This window comes from Alexandromys fortis, unplaced genomic scaffold (assembly GCF_014885135.2).
Source record: "Alexandromys fortis isolate MF-2015 unplaced genomic scaffold, M_Fortis_MF-2015_v1.1 scaffold_33, whole genome shotgun sequence".
In the NCBI taxonomy this organism is placed as follows: Eukaryota; Metazoa; Chordata; class Mammalia; order Rodentia; family Cricetidae; genus Alexandromys; species Alexandromys fortis.
Genome location: NW_026067917.1, coordinates 8133684 through 8146587, shown reverse-complemented (window position 1 = coordinate 8146587; position 12904 = coordinate 8133684).

Here is a 12904-nt window from a genome sequence, read left to right as displayed (position 1 = left end):
AAAGGAAGGTTGGATAGGGGAGCAGGGAAGCACATATCTTAATTAAGGGAGCCATCTTAGAGTTGGCAAGAGACTTGGTGCTAGAGGGGCTCCCAGGTGCCCAGGGCGATGTCCCCAGTTAGTTCCTGGGGCAGCTGAGGACAGAGAACCGGAAATGACCCTATCCTATAGTCATACTGATGAATATCTTGCATATCACCATAGAACCTTCATCTGGAGATGGATGGAGATAGAGACAGAGATAAAAGTTTTACTACAGCAAATATAGCTTGATTTTTACTCTTCTATTAGGCTACATTCTATATGTGTAGACCTATGATTACATAAACATAAAGCACATAGTAGAGAAACTAACCCACGTGCATCAGTTGTCTTCACAACAAGTGCATAAGCACCAGCCAAGAAAACTTGGGAAGCTAACCAATACTAGAAACAAGTTTTGTCATTTTTAACATCCAGCTGTCTATTAAATTTCATCTTATTGGTTTGTCCTGCCTGATTTTGACTCTCATCACTGTAGTTTCTTTGAAAAGGAACAACAACAAGAAACAGAACAGAAAATAACTTGTGTTTTTTATTGAAGGTGTTCTTCAAATGTGTCCCATGGTTTCTTTTTCTGAAGCTTGCCTGGTAAGGTCAGCAAACAGCAGCAGCAAGGACACTTTTGGCTAACTTGGGAAATTATGAAACTCCACATTGGTCAATTGGCCTCTAATAATAAAAGTTATTGCATACAAATTTATTTTCAGGCATTATGTTTGTATTTTCTCATTTGTTTCTTAAAACAACTTTGTGTGGTAGAGTCGTTTCCAGGTGAGAAAATAAAGGTTTAAAGAGATTATGTGTTATAAACATTATCATAAAATTGATAAACAACCAAACAGATTTGCTTGAGTCCTCAATATGTGCCTTTCCCACAACACCATGATTTTTCCTTTGTATTTGACTGGATACTTTAATGACAGTTTTTCCTTCATTCATTTGGTGACTGAAATCTCTGTAGCCTTGACAATTCCTTTTGAAAGATCTGCTCTAGCAACTCAGTTGATTTTCCTTCTTTCCTCTACTCAAATCCATTCTGATATCTGTACTTCGCTAATTCTATTATCATTAGTTCACCATGGCATTTCACAACTCCAAAATTATCATCCCTGTTGCTGCCTCTCAGCCCATTCTTGAAGATTTCACACAGTTGGCTTATGTATTATTATCGCAGCCCACTTTTCCGTCTGGTCATGCTAATCCCCATTTTACCAGAACACTGAACTTTGCTTTGGCACTTTTTCTTTATGTTTTGAACTCCATCTTATTTTCTATGTTGTTACTTTTTCCTCTTATAGGCAATCTCTGGAAGAATATTTCAAAGTTCTTCTTTTCCCTTCTCCACTTCAATTACAAAAATATAAACTCATTGCACCGTACCTTGTTTTGGGATGGGAAGTTAGTTGTTTTAAAACATTTTTATAGTATTACTTTAGGTAAAATGCCAAACTGTTTCCAAAGATTGTCCCAATTACAGTTATAGATGCATTTTCTGAACTACTAGATGTTTTTGTATGATGAAAATTTGGTATCTAAGTATAATTTGAAAGAAAGATTGTATTTCTAATTCTTGCTACTGAGAAGTCTTTTTAAACAAAAGCACTTTTTTCTTTTTTGGTTAGTCTTTGGTAGTACATTCAAGACACAGCACCCACTGTAAGCTATTCACTGCAGATCATTGCTGGCAGACAAGCCTTTTGTTTCTCTATCACTGTTGTTTAAATTCTCCCAAACTATTTTGCAACAGTTAGGAATTATCTTGCATAACATGTACAACTGAAATCATTTAGGAACACCACAAAAAGAATTTTTCTGTAATTATAAACCCAGGTTTCTAGAAATCCATCTCGTATCGATTTCTAAACAAGTTATCTTGTGAGAAAAGTAGTTTATCCCCTTGTTACTCATGTCATGATCCGTGTAGGGACGATGCTGCACACGTGGTCTACACTTCATCCCAAGATCTTCCTTGAAGGGGGATGATGGCAGCCACTAGATCTGAGGAACGTATACCCACTAGGCTGTCCCACAGGGTCATTAATGGAAAAGAAAGATGCGCAACAGGCCTGCGCCGAAAGTTCGTTAAGCATCTCCAGTTATTTACCAAGGGCTGTTTCCCCACAAAATCCCAAGTTCATTCTACATCAAGGGCTTCCTTCCCTTAATCATCTTCAAACATGACAGAGAATTTAATACATATGTATTTACCTCCAGTGTGTTCATTGAGTCAATTACTGTATGTAAAGATCCAGGTATTACTGATATTTTTCAGAAAGAGGGGCCGAGCCTATACTTTACAACTTTATTTCCCACTGTTAAAGAGGAATAAACTTTGGTTTAGGGCGATTTTCCCTGTAACTAATGTTCATAATAGAGTCAAACCAGCACTTCTGAGTTAGATCTGACTTTTTTCACTTCCCCTGTGTAACTTCCATTTGGAGATATATGCAGTTGGGGACTTTTTGGGATAAGGAACGGCCTTAAGTGAACTTCTCCTGACTACCTTACTCTCCTTAAGCCCTACAAGGCTTCAATGATGAAACTAAACATGCTCTTACACCAATCACCTACTCACCTATGTTCAAGTAATATCAAAACTCCAATGCCCAAGTTGACAGAAACATGATAGAAAACACATGAAAAACGTGAGTGGATGGTAAATAAATCATTTCATGCTTGTAGTCTAGAATTAGAGTTCTAAAATATTTATATCAATTGCCATGCTATATCTGTTATGCAATTACTGTATGAAATGGAAAATGGAGAATTTTTGAGTGTGATATACTAATTTTCAAAATCCAAATCCTGTTTATTTAAATGCATCAAAGCGAAGGTTTTTCAGTTAAACTACCAGAGACGAATAAAACCATCTTCTCTTTCTCTCATCTTCTACAGAAATCTAAAATGTTTGCTCTTCACATTCATGACAGTGGGATGGATGCAACGGAAGTCCTTTGGCATTTCTCTGTTGTGGAATTTGTCAAACTTGATTGAAACTTGGTCCTCTTCTTGAAACTGTCCTACAGGACAATTGAATGTGACTAAAGCCACACTCCTGGGGTTCTGACTACACTTGGCTTTTGATTTTTCAACATGACAGAGGTAGCAATGAGCATCACACTTACCCCCCTCCCCATGCTGCCATCAGGTAGCATACAGCCCATCCACAAACTTCCTTTTTGTCTGTATGAGTAAAAGTGAAATCCACCACATAGTGGGTGACTGATTAACCTCTCTGTACCTAGGCCTGTGTGAGACTATGGAAACACACCATGTTGCTTAGTTCATAGCAGTTGGCAGCTGGCTCCATCTTGCAAGCAGTTTTTGGGAAATACATATTTGTACTGTGGTTAGCAGGAGAGACTAGAAAGCCCAGTGTGGCTCTGTTTCTGTGTGTTTAGAACCTTAAAACCAAACCAAACCAAAGCCTTTTCTGGTTCTATGGAAATTCGAGAGCCTCACATTGGTATGCTATTTATAACTGGAGGTTTCTTATCCTGCCTGGTCCCTCAGTCATTTTTAAAATAACCACTCAGAGGCTTAATAATAATTAATACTGCTTGGCCTATTAGGTCAGGCTTATTATTAACTAGCTCTTGCTACTTAAATTAATCTATTTCTGCTATTTATATTTTGCCATGAGTTCCGTGGCTCGTCATTTCACATCTTGCTTCTCCAGTGGCTGCTTATATCTCTCTTGACTACACCTTCTTTCTCCCTGCATTGAGTTTGGCTTTTCTACCTACATATATTCTGTCCTGCCATAGGCCAAAGCAGCTTTTTTTATTAATCAACAGTAATAAAGCATATTCACAGCATATAGAGGGGAATCCCACATTACCCAACTCACCCAACTTTGAGGTTTCTCCTTTTCTCCTCCTATCAAGTGCAGTTTGTGTTTCCCAGTTATGCCTGGGAGTGGGGACTTCCCAGGAGTGTGGTCAATATACTAGGAGACATTTCCTTAGAGAGACTTAGCTCCCCTTCAAGTGACTATCAGATGCTAATAGCTCTTCAGATGTTTTATATCAGAGGAAACATCAAGATCAACGTTTTCATTGCCTTTGTCTAAGGCTAGTGATGTTGAACATCTTTTCATGTGTTTATTTTCCATTTGTATTTTATTTTTTGATAACTTCATATATTTGTCTTATTCATTGACTTGATTTCTTGTTCTGTTTTTTAATTTTTTTGTGCATTCTAGATATGCAAGATGCCTGGCAACCTGATGTTGTGGGAAACTAAAGCATATTTAATGGTACACAGATATAATTTATTTTGAATAATTTCTAAATACTAATATTCAAACTAATAAAAAGCCTTGGTAGAATAATTATAACCTGCTAGGTAAATATCAATACCAAATTTCATTTTAAGGGAAGTTTCTAATTGTCTAAAATAATACAATTATAGTCTGGTTTATAAAGTGTTTCAAAGTCCTTGATGAGTTTTTGAATAATCTGCATTAAAAACCCCACAAATAAGTGTTTGCACGTCTTTAGAACCTTCTCCATCTATCATGCCATCTCCTTCGCACTTCCATGAGGAATTTCTTCCATTAAAAAAAACTGTTATAAGAGGAAATTAACAACTTTTACATAATACTCTTGGAGAAAGCCTCCAAAGTCAGGAAACTCAAAGTGAAGGCTAACACTTAATTCCTCACTTTTTCTGCTTATTCCTATGTGTGGGAGGGATCTCAGATCAGTATGGTACCAGCCATATGTGCTGTAATAGCGAGATACAATGGAACAACTTACACATGGAGTGTCAGCTCCCCCTCCCCCCTCCCCAAATCCGAGCCTCCTGGTCTCCTGCACCCCCAGAAGGGAGCACTTGTGAGGTGCGTGCCTATTGTACTCCTCGGTGTGGCACAATCCCAGCTGACGTGGTCATAGTAGCAGATGACTTAATATGTCTGTCTAGAAAATAAACTTCGTTCATCGGGGGAGCTGATTGCATTACCTGGTTCAACATGTTCAGCTGAATTATTAATTTTCTGTCTTGTTAAGTACTGGATTCATGGCTGGAAGTGAAAATGCATGCAATGTAAAAATATGCTGGAAAGCAGTTGTAAAGCCATCATTAGGTCTCGGTGTTGCATGACTTCTCGTGAGAGAGACTGACACGTTTCCTAGAACAGGATCAGCTGTCATTTTCACAGGTTTATCCAAATAGTTGATATTATTCATTATATATTCTAAAGATTTAGGTGACAGAAGGTTCATATAAGATAATTTGTATAGTACGAATGCTGTGTGGATCAGGGCAAATTCAGATCAGTGTCTTGGAACATACTATTATAATGGACTGCTGGTCAGAATTGAAGACATCTTTTCTGACACGTATATTTGACACCCATTATTTTATATCATGGAGATGAGCCTTCAGCTTGCTAGCATTTATTTTGCCTTGCTAAACTGAAGGTATGCCATAGGAAAATATAAGTGGTCTGCTAAGGTGAATGTTCAAAAAGGGAATAATTATTATTTATGGTATGTTCTGAATGTCATGATGTTTTAAGTTATGTTTTTATAGCTGACTTCTGAGTAACTAATATTGGAAAATGTATTAGGTATTATGTGCCATAATCATAGTATATTTCTTTTCTTCTACATAGCAGATCTATTATTAAAGTTTGTGTGGTGTTGCTTTAGAAAAAGAATATCTGTCTTGATGTAAACAAAATCAAAAAAATATTTTGTCTAACTTGAGCAAGAACTTAGGATTTTACAGAATACACTACACTAAAAAATTCAAGTAACTTTCTTCTTTCCCTTTCTTTCTTCCTTGATCCCTTTTTCTTCCCCCTTTCTCCTTTCTCTCTCTTTCCCTCTTTCCTCTCATCCTCCCTTCTGACACAGAGCAACCCAGGCTAGCCTCAATCTCATTTTGTAATCTAGAATGGTCTTGGACTGATGCTTCTCCTGCCTCAGATTCCTCAGTGCTTGGGTAGCAGGTGTAGACCACCACACCTGACTGGGCACAGGGCATTTCAAGTCCATCCTTCTATAGTAAAAAAGAATGAAGTTTCACTTACTGATGATAAATAACAATGCGTTTAAATTATTGGAAATGTTTGTTAGTGAGCTCATTATGAAATGTCAGCAAAGTCCCTCAAGGGCACTAAACATACAAGGTTTAGCATTATTGGATTAACAAAAGAACAAGAATCATTCCTCTACCTCATAGATAAAAATAATAAAAATATGCTTGGGAGGGTCTTCAAATTTTAATGACAGTAATCACACAAATCAGCTTCATTGTTGTGGGTTTCATCGTCCTCATAAAAAGGGGACAGGATTATTACTCTTAGGTGATGATGAAGACTTTACAGGCACTTTGTCTAGGAGGTTTCCTAATGCTTGCTGTCGGTCATCCATTACCATCACTACTGTCAATGTACCTGTCTTCATTCCAATCATTATCCGCATTAGTCACACTGTAATGCTGGGTCCTTTGGTCACTTCGTTAGCTGTCCTTTGCTTGATCAGTGCTTTTAGAAGTCTCTGTCTTCATTTAGTAAGAGTTCTCGAGTATGCCGTTTATTTGCTCATTTATTATCCCAACATCACTGTAGCACCTACAACATCTTGAAGCAAAGATTAACATGGTAAATGAAATAGACCCTCACGGACACCAGGAAATAGATCGCTTACGTACATAAATCTCATGGTGGCACTGAAAAATTTTATATTGTAAAATGTGACACAAATCAGGATACATGTTTATTTTATTTTAATTAGATCATATGATGGGGACTGTGACCCACTCAGGGAATTATCAAAATCACCTTAATGGAAGAGTCCGTGGACACGGCAGCTGTGGACAGATGTGACTGATACAAGAGGGAGCGCATTTGACAGAGGAACCCTTGAGTGAGACAGGTAGAGACAGAGCAAAAGGAACTGTGGAAGTGTGCAGGAAGTGTGCTAAGTAAACGTGCAAAAGAGAAATGGTTGAAGGAACAGGACTACCCAGAGATGCTAGGTTTCTAGAGTGTATAGCTGGATCAATGTTTTGCTATACTATCAGGAAATACTGGGGGAAAAACAAGTTTAAAATAGAAAAATATCAACAGATCACTTCAACATATACTAAATACAAAATTTCATAGAGCAGCCAACTGAACTGATCACTACAGGTAGTAACCTGATATTGTTAGTCTGGACTCAAAAATTGTGGTTTATCTTAATAAAAAAAATTGCCATTTATCCATTTTCTGTTCCTATAACAAAATACCCAATGCCGATTAATTGATAAAGATTAGAAACATTAATTTATAGTTCTGTATACTAGGAAGTGCCAAGAGTATGTGTTGGCATCTGCTCAGCATGTGGTATGCCTTCTTGTTACAGTATAACGTGGTGGATGGCATCACAGAGGGCTTGCTAGAGCTAGACTGCTTTTATACAAAGACACTGATGGGACCCACAGCTGAATTACTTTCCAGTTTCCCATCTCAAAGACCATAACTTAGGACTTTGTGGGTTGAGTTTCTTGCACGGGAAATTTGAGAACATACTCAAATCAGAGCCATCTTTAGGGAGATTTCTAGACAAGCCCCCATGCCCAGTAGTAGATGGATAACACAAAGTCGAACTTAATGGAAACTTCTTAGAATTGTAAAGAAAGCAGAATTAAGCCTAAGATGTGGATCACTGTCAAACTTGACCATGAATCTTAGGCTTCAAAGAGCTTGAGGGAAGACTGGGACATACTCTAGGATCCAGACGTGCACTCTCTGGTGTTCCTCGGCACTATCCCTTTGCTTTGTGATCGTGGACTCAAACCCTCCGAGGTGATTAGCGTTTCGCTTAGCCGTCAGCACAGAAGCTTCCTCCAACAGGGAAAGGAAACTAATACAGAGACCCACAGCTGAATGATGAGCAGGGAGTGAGGACCCTTGGATATCCCCCATCACAGCCTTTATCAGGGCTTAGGTAGCCCCGTGGAAAAGGAGGCGGAAATACAGTAATATCCAGAGGGGATGGAGGACACCAATTAAGCCGTGTTTCCCTGACATAGTTGGACTGACTGATGTGTGGATGAGCTTACAGATACTGTGGCAGCAGGCACAGGGTCTGCACAGGTCTAGGTTAGATGGGGAGCCAGTACTGAGATCAGATAGCGAACAGCTCCCATTCCTAATCAAGAAGCCATCTTCAATTGATGCCCTGCAGTAGATGGCCAACGTGACTCAATGATACTATTGGAGATTTTTCTTTTGGTCTCATATTGCTTTGTTTGGGATTTTTTTTTTATATTACTAGTCTTTTTCTTGTCTATTTTGATTTCTGAATTCGTGTTTTTTTTTTCCCACGTGTCTGTGTTTCTCATACTTTTCCTTTTTTTTGGCCTGCTTTCTAAAATGGGGGGAAAGAAGTTATGTAGCTGCATGGTAAGGAGGTGAGGGAGGGGAAACTGTGATCATAATGTATTATATGGAAAAAAATCTTCAAAAAAAGACTAAAAACAAAGAAAAAAGGAAGGGAGGAAGAAGAAAAAGAAAGAAAGAAAGAAAAGTAAACTTTAAAAAATGAAAACTTATATCTTCATTTATGTCCGTAGGGAGAAGGGAGCAAGCCGCTTACAGGAATGGCCAGAGTAGATAGGGAACTGGCAAAATCATGTCTTAGAACACAGAAGGAATTAAATGCTTCAAGGAGAGAGCAAGTTGTCTATGCTGCTTAGAGGCCAAGTAAGACTAGCCTGGAAGCATGTCTGTTAAATTCAGTATCATGGTAAGTTCTTGGAAGCTAATATCAGCTTGTGTGGCTGGGTGGGTTTATAAGGAATAGATATAAAAGACAAGGAAGGTGGCCTGGGTTGATGAGCGAGACGGAGGAGAAAGAAGAGAACATTTTGTACACGCTAGAGAACATGAGAATTGAGGGAAAGAGGGTTTTGTTTCTTCACTTTGTTTCTTTAGAACGCTAAGACTTTTGTTAGTCTTTGTTGGTGTTTTGTAGATGTGTTTTAAGATTCTTTTCACAAACACCTCTGCCAGAGTCCCACAGGCTGTTGTTTTCAGTTTGGATAGTGCTGATGGTAGAAATCTGTAGGATTGCCCCTGAACTCATGGTGTACCCACAGAATTGTCCCTGTGCTAATATACAGCTGATCTCATGTTCTGACCAGCTACAGTGTGATGTGACGACCTATTGCCTTGGCAAGTCTGTCTGGTTATTTAATAGGGTTGTATCCTATAAGGCCTGGGACTCATAGATTTATCACAAGAGTCAAAGCATAAACAATGACTTGGAGTTCATCAAATCACTTTTATTGAATATATCCTTTTTAAATACACCCAAAAAAGTTTGTGCATTTTGGTATATTTTAAGTAGAATACACTACAAAACACCTTGCAAATAAGAAATAAAAACAAATAATAATTACAAAAACACTTTATGTGGATTGTTATTTCTTAAAGACTTCAAAGTGTGTTTCCTAAAATTTGGGGTTTTATGAAACTGGGGTTTTTGTGTTTTCATGATCAGAAAGCATTTCACCCCTGAACTGAGTTATAATTCTTCAAGAGAAAGCTGATTTATAAATCAGTTGATGAAATAAAAGCTATAGTTTATAAAGAATTTGAGTTCTTGTTGAGAAGTAGACAGTTTCTAATCTGCTTTTGCCAGGCCCACCAAATGGATAAAGTACAAGAACAACACTTTACTGTTCCTCGAACTTTGTGCTGCTCACAGTAAACAGAACGGCAGAGATTAAACTTCTCATAAAAGGAGAACCCACTTTTGTATGGATTTGCCAGCTTCCTTTGCTTCCTGCCAGCATCGAGATATGATGTTGCAATCTCTAGTGCTGTTAAATCAGCAGGGATATCTGTAGCTAATGGTTATGCCTTTCCATTGTGCAGTTTGACTAAATAAATGGGATGCAACTGTCAGTGCCAAAGGCTTTGGAAAAGGAAGGCAAGCTCCTGGTCCCATCCTGAAGTATTATGTTATGTTAGCTCTCACCATATGAAACAAATATCTTGGTTTCTGCTTCAAACCATGCTAGGGCATGCTTGCAAAATTCCAGGGAGAGACCGAAATGTCCCACATATTGTGGCAAATATCCCATAATGTCCTGCAAAATTGCAACAGAGTTGGTGGGAAAAGAAGGAGGAAATGATCTCCCTGCCTAGGGATGGCTCATGTGGGAAGGCTAATCCACAGGTTCCCACAAGAATGGAGAAACACATCTGTTACATCTTGAAGCACATTATAGAATGGGTGTTTTGTATCTCGATTTTACACATTGGAGAAGTATTTGGGGTGAATAAATTTCTAATAGATGACTCTAAAGTATGAATTTGGATAATACACCTTTTTGTTATTAAGAAAGTTGCTTCCCAAAGCCCGCATAAAACATACATATGGCCATTCCCCAAGCTGTAGGTTCTTAGCCCAATTTGCATCAGCATCCCAACTGAAGGCATCAGCTTTTACAAAGGGCGTTCCCCAACAACTTAATTAAAACATGTGGAGAAACCATTTGCTTTTGCTTTCTTCCCAGGCAATAGGGAAGCAAACATGTCCGTGAAGAAATGAATTTTCTGCTGTCTGTTTTTACTAATTTTCCATTGACTTCTGCTATAGAAGGTGGAACCCAGCTCCCTAGCATTCATTTCCCTATTGGGCTTCTGTAAGAAGTCTGCCATTCTCAAAGTAGGATGACTTCAGGGAGTACCCTTTATCCTTCTTGTTCTGTTTCCTTGTGAGCAAGGACAACTGCTCTCTACTGAACACTTCCGCCTTCCCAGGCTAAGTTGGACATAATTACCCCATTGGAACTGAGATACAGAATCTAATTGTCAATGTCAACGGAAAGGAAGGTTTCCATGGAAAACAAAGCCTGTTAAGTAGACTCTAGGCTCAGCATCAGTCCCACTCATGAGCAGTTAAAATATCAGTTTATGATGCATTTGTCTTTTACTGGCATATCTGGAAATCCTATAGAATATTTTCTTCAGATATAGACGTTTGAAGGAGAATAAACTCCAAGGACGATTTTATAGATTTAAACTTTAGATTAGAATTTAATTCCACAAGTAATATTTTGAGTGTCTACCCCAGGTATAGTTGTCTGAATTAAACAGATTAGATTTTCAATATTACTATCTCCTTATGCATTTTTGTTTGTCTGTACAGACATTGCTCAGGTCTAACCCTTAAAGCTGGGGAATGCTACAATGTTTGGTGCTTCTTGTGTCCAAAAAACTTCTTAGTAGAGTTCTGCTTAAATTGCCAATTTTTTTATTATATTACTCCTATAAAATAGATTTTATTACCTTCCTATTTTGGTTTATGCTTATGAAAATACACATTTGTTGGCATATGTGTGGAAGCTCAAGATCAACCTTAGGATGTCATTACTTAAGAACGAGGGTCTCTCATTGGCTAGCAAAACCCCCACAGATCGGCCTGTCTTTGTATCCCTAACCCTGGGGTTCTAAGTACACACCACCTTGCTCCACTTTTTGTATGTCGATTCTGGAGACTGACCCTGGGCCCTCCCATTTGCTTGGGAAGCACATTACCAATTGAATAATCTCTCTACTCCCTAACTTTCTTTGGAATGTGAGGCTCATATATGTGACGTCATCTGCTTAAGGTTACAGAGTTACTGTAGTAAAAAGAGTTAGACAGTAGAAACTGACCAGAGAAATACAGGTCTGATTAGTAAGGAAATGGACCACACCCAAAAGGCTTTCAGAATCTTGCCAAGTTGTAATAGCAGGCCATTGTTTTGTATATGAACAGTGTCTAAAGGTATTAAGCAGGGGGGGGGCAAGATTACATTGGACCAGATAAATTCATGTGGTTGACTTTATTTGAGTTTGGGGATTTAATCTGATGTTAGCCACCTAAGCACAATGTATTGGTATACTAAGTAGACTTAATGGTGATCTAGAGTCAATGAGGAGGAAATTTCATAGATACCTTGGAATACTGTGGTGGAAAAAATATACATCCATTTATTACAATATATTCCTTCTGAGTGTGGAATGGACATAGTATATTGTATAACAGACTCACAAGAAGAATCCTTCAGTTGAGCATCCAAAAAATGGATGAGGAAAAACAGCATCATCTCCACGAACTGTTCCTGGAGGTGACCAATGACAGTAGGAGATACTACGCCGACCCTGATCCATTAGATTTTGCTGGGATAAATAATCATTAAGATCCATAGACCACACTGTCTCTTCTCAACAGACAGATACCAAATACGTGGAATTAATTTAGTCGTTTTCAAAGACAAAGTGATGGGAAGTGTTTGACTGACAGGGCCATATGGCAGTGGTCACCGACGAAAGATTGTTTAGAACTGGAAGTAGATGTGTACTGTCTTGTTTCTTATAAGTGGAAAATGGCTATGTCTGCTAGGCAGAACTTTGGCTTAAGTTACCAAGGTGAACATAGTTTCTTGAACTAATCCAGCTCATAGACAGATCCACAGCTGAGGCAAGACAATGTCCCAGAGGAAGTATGTGGCAATGTTGGCACAGATATGCTATTGCATACCTGCTGTGGAATGAGCGGTAGTTCTAAAAGTGGGCTATATACTTAAATGTTGTAACTCGTGTAAGATGTTTATTCCTAAGCTGAAATGGATGTCTGTGGGAGTGAAGGAGAGGGACTGAATATGAGCATGGGTCTCTCTCTAGTACACCTTCTGTGAATCCATTCAATAAATTTCTATTCATGATGTATGTCTTTGGGCTTTATAACTTTTGATGTTTTAATCTTAATAAAATAAAAAACCTTAATAAATATGCTTTCCCTCAGGGAACACAGTTATGTTTCTTAAGCCTCCCTCACCCTCAAAATAAAATTGTGGCTACTGTTGCTGT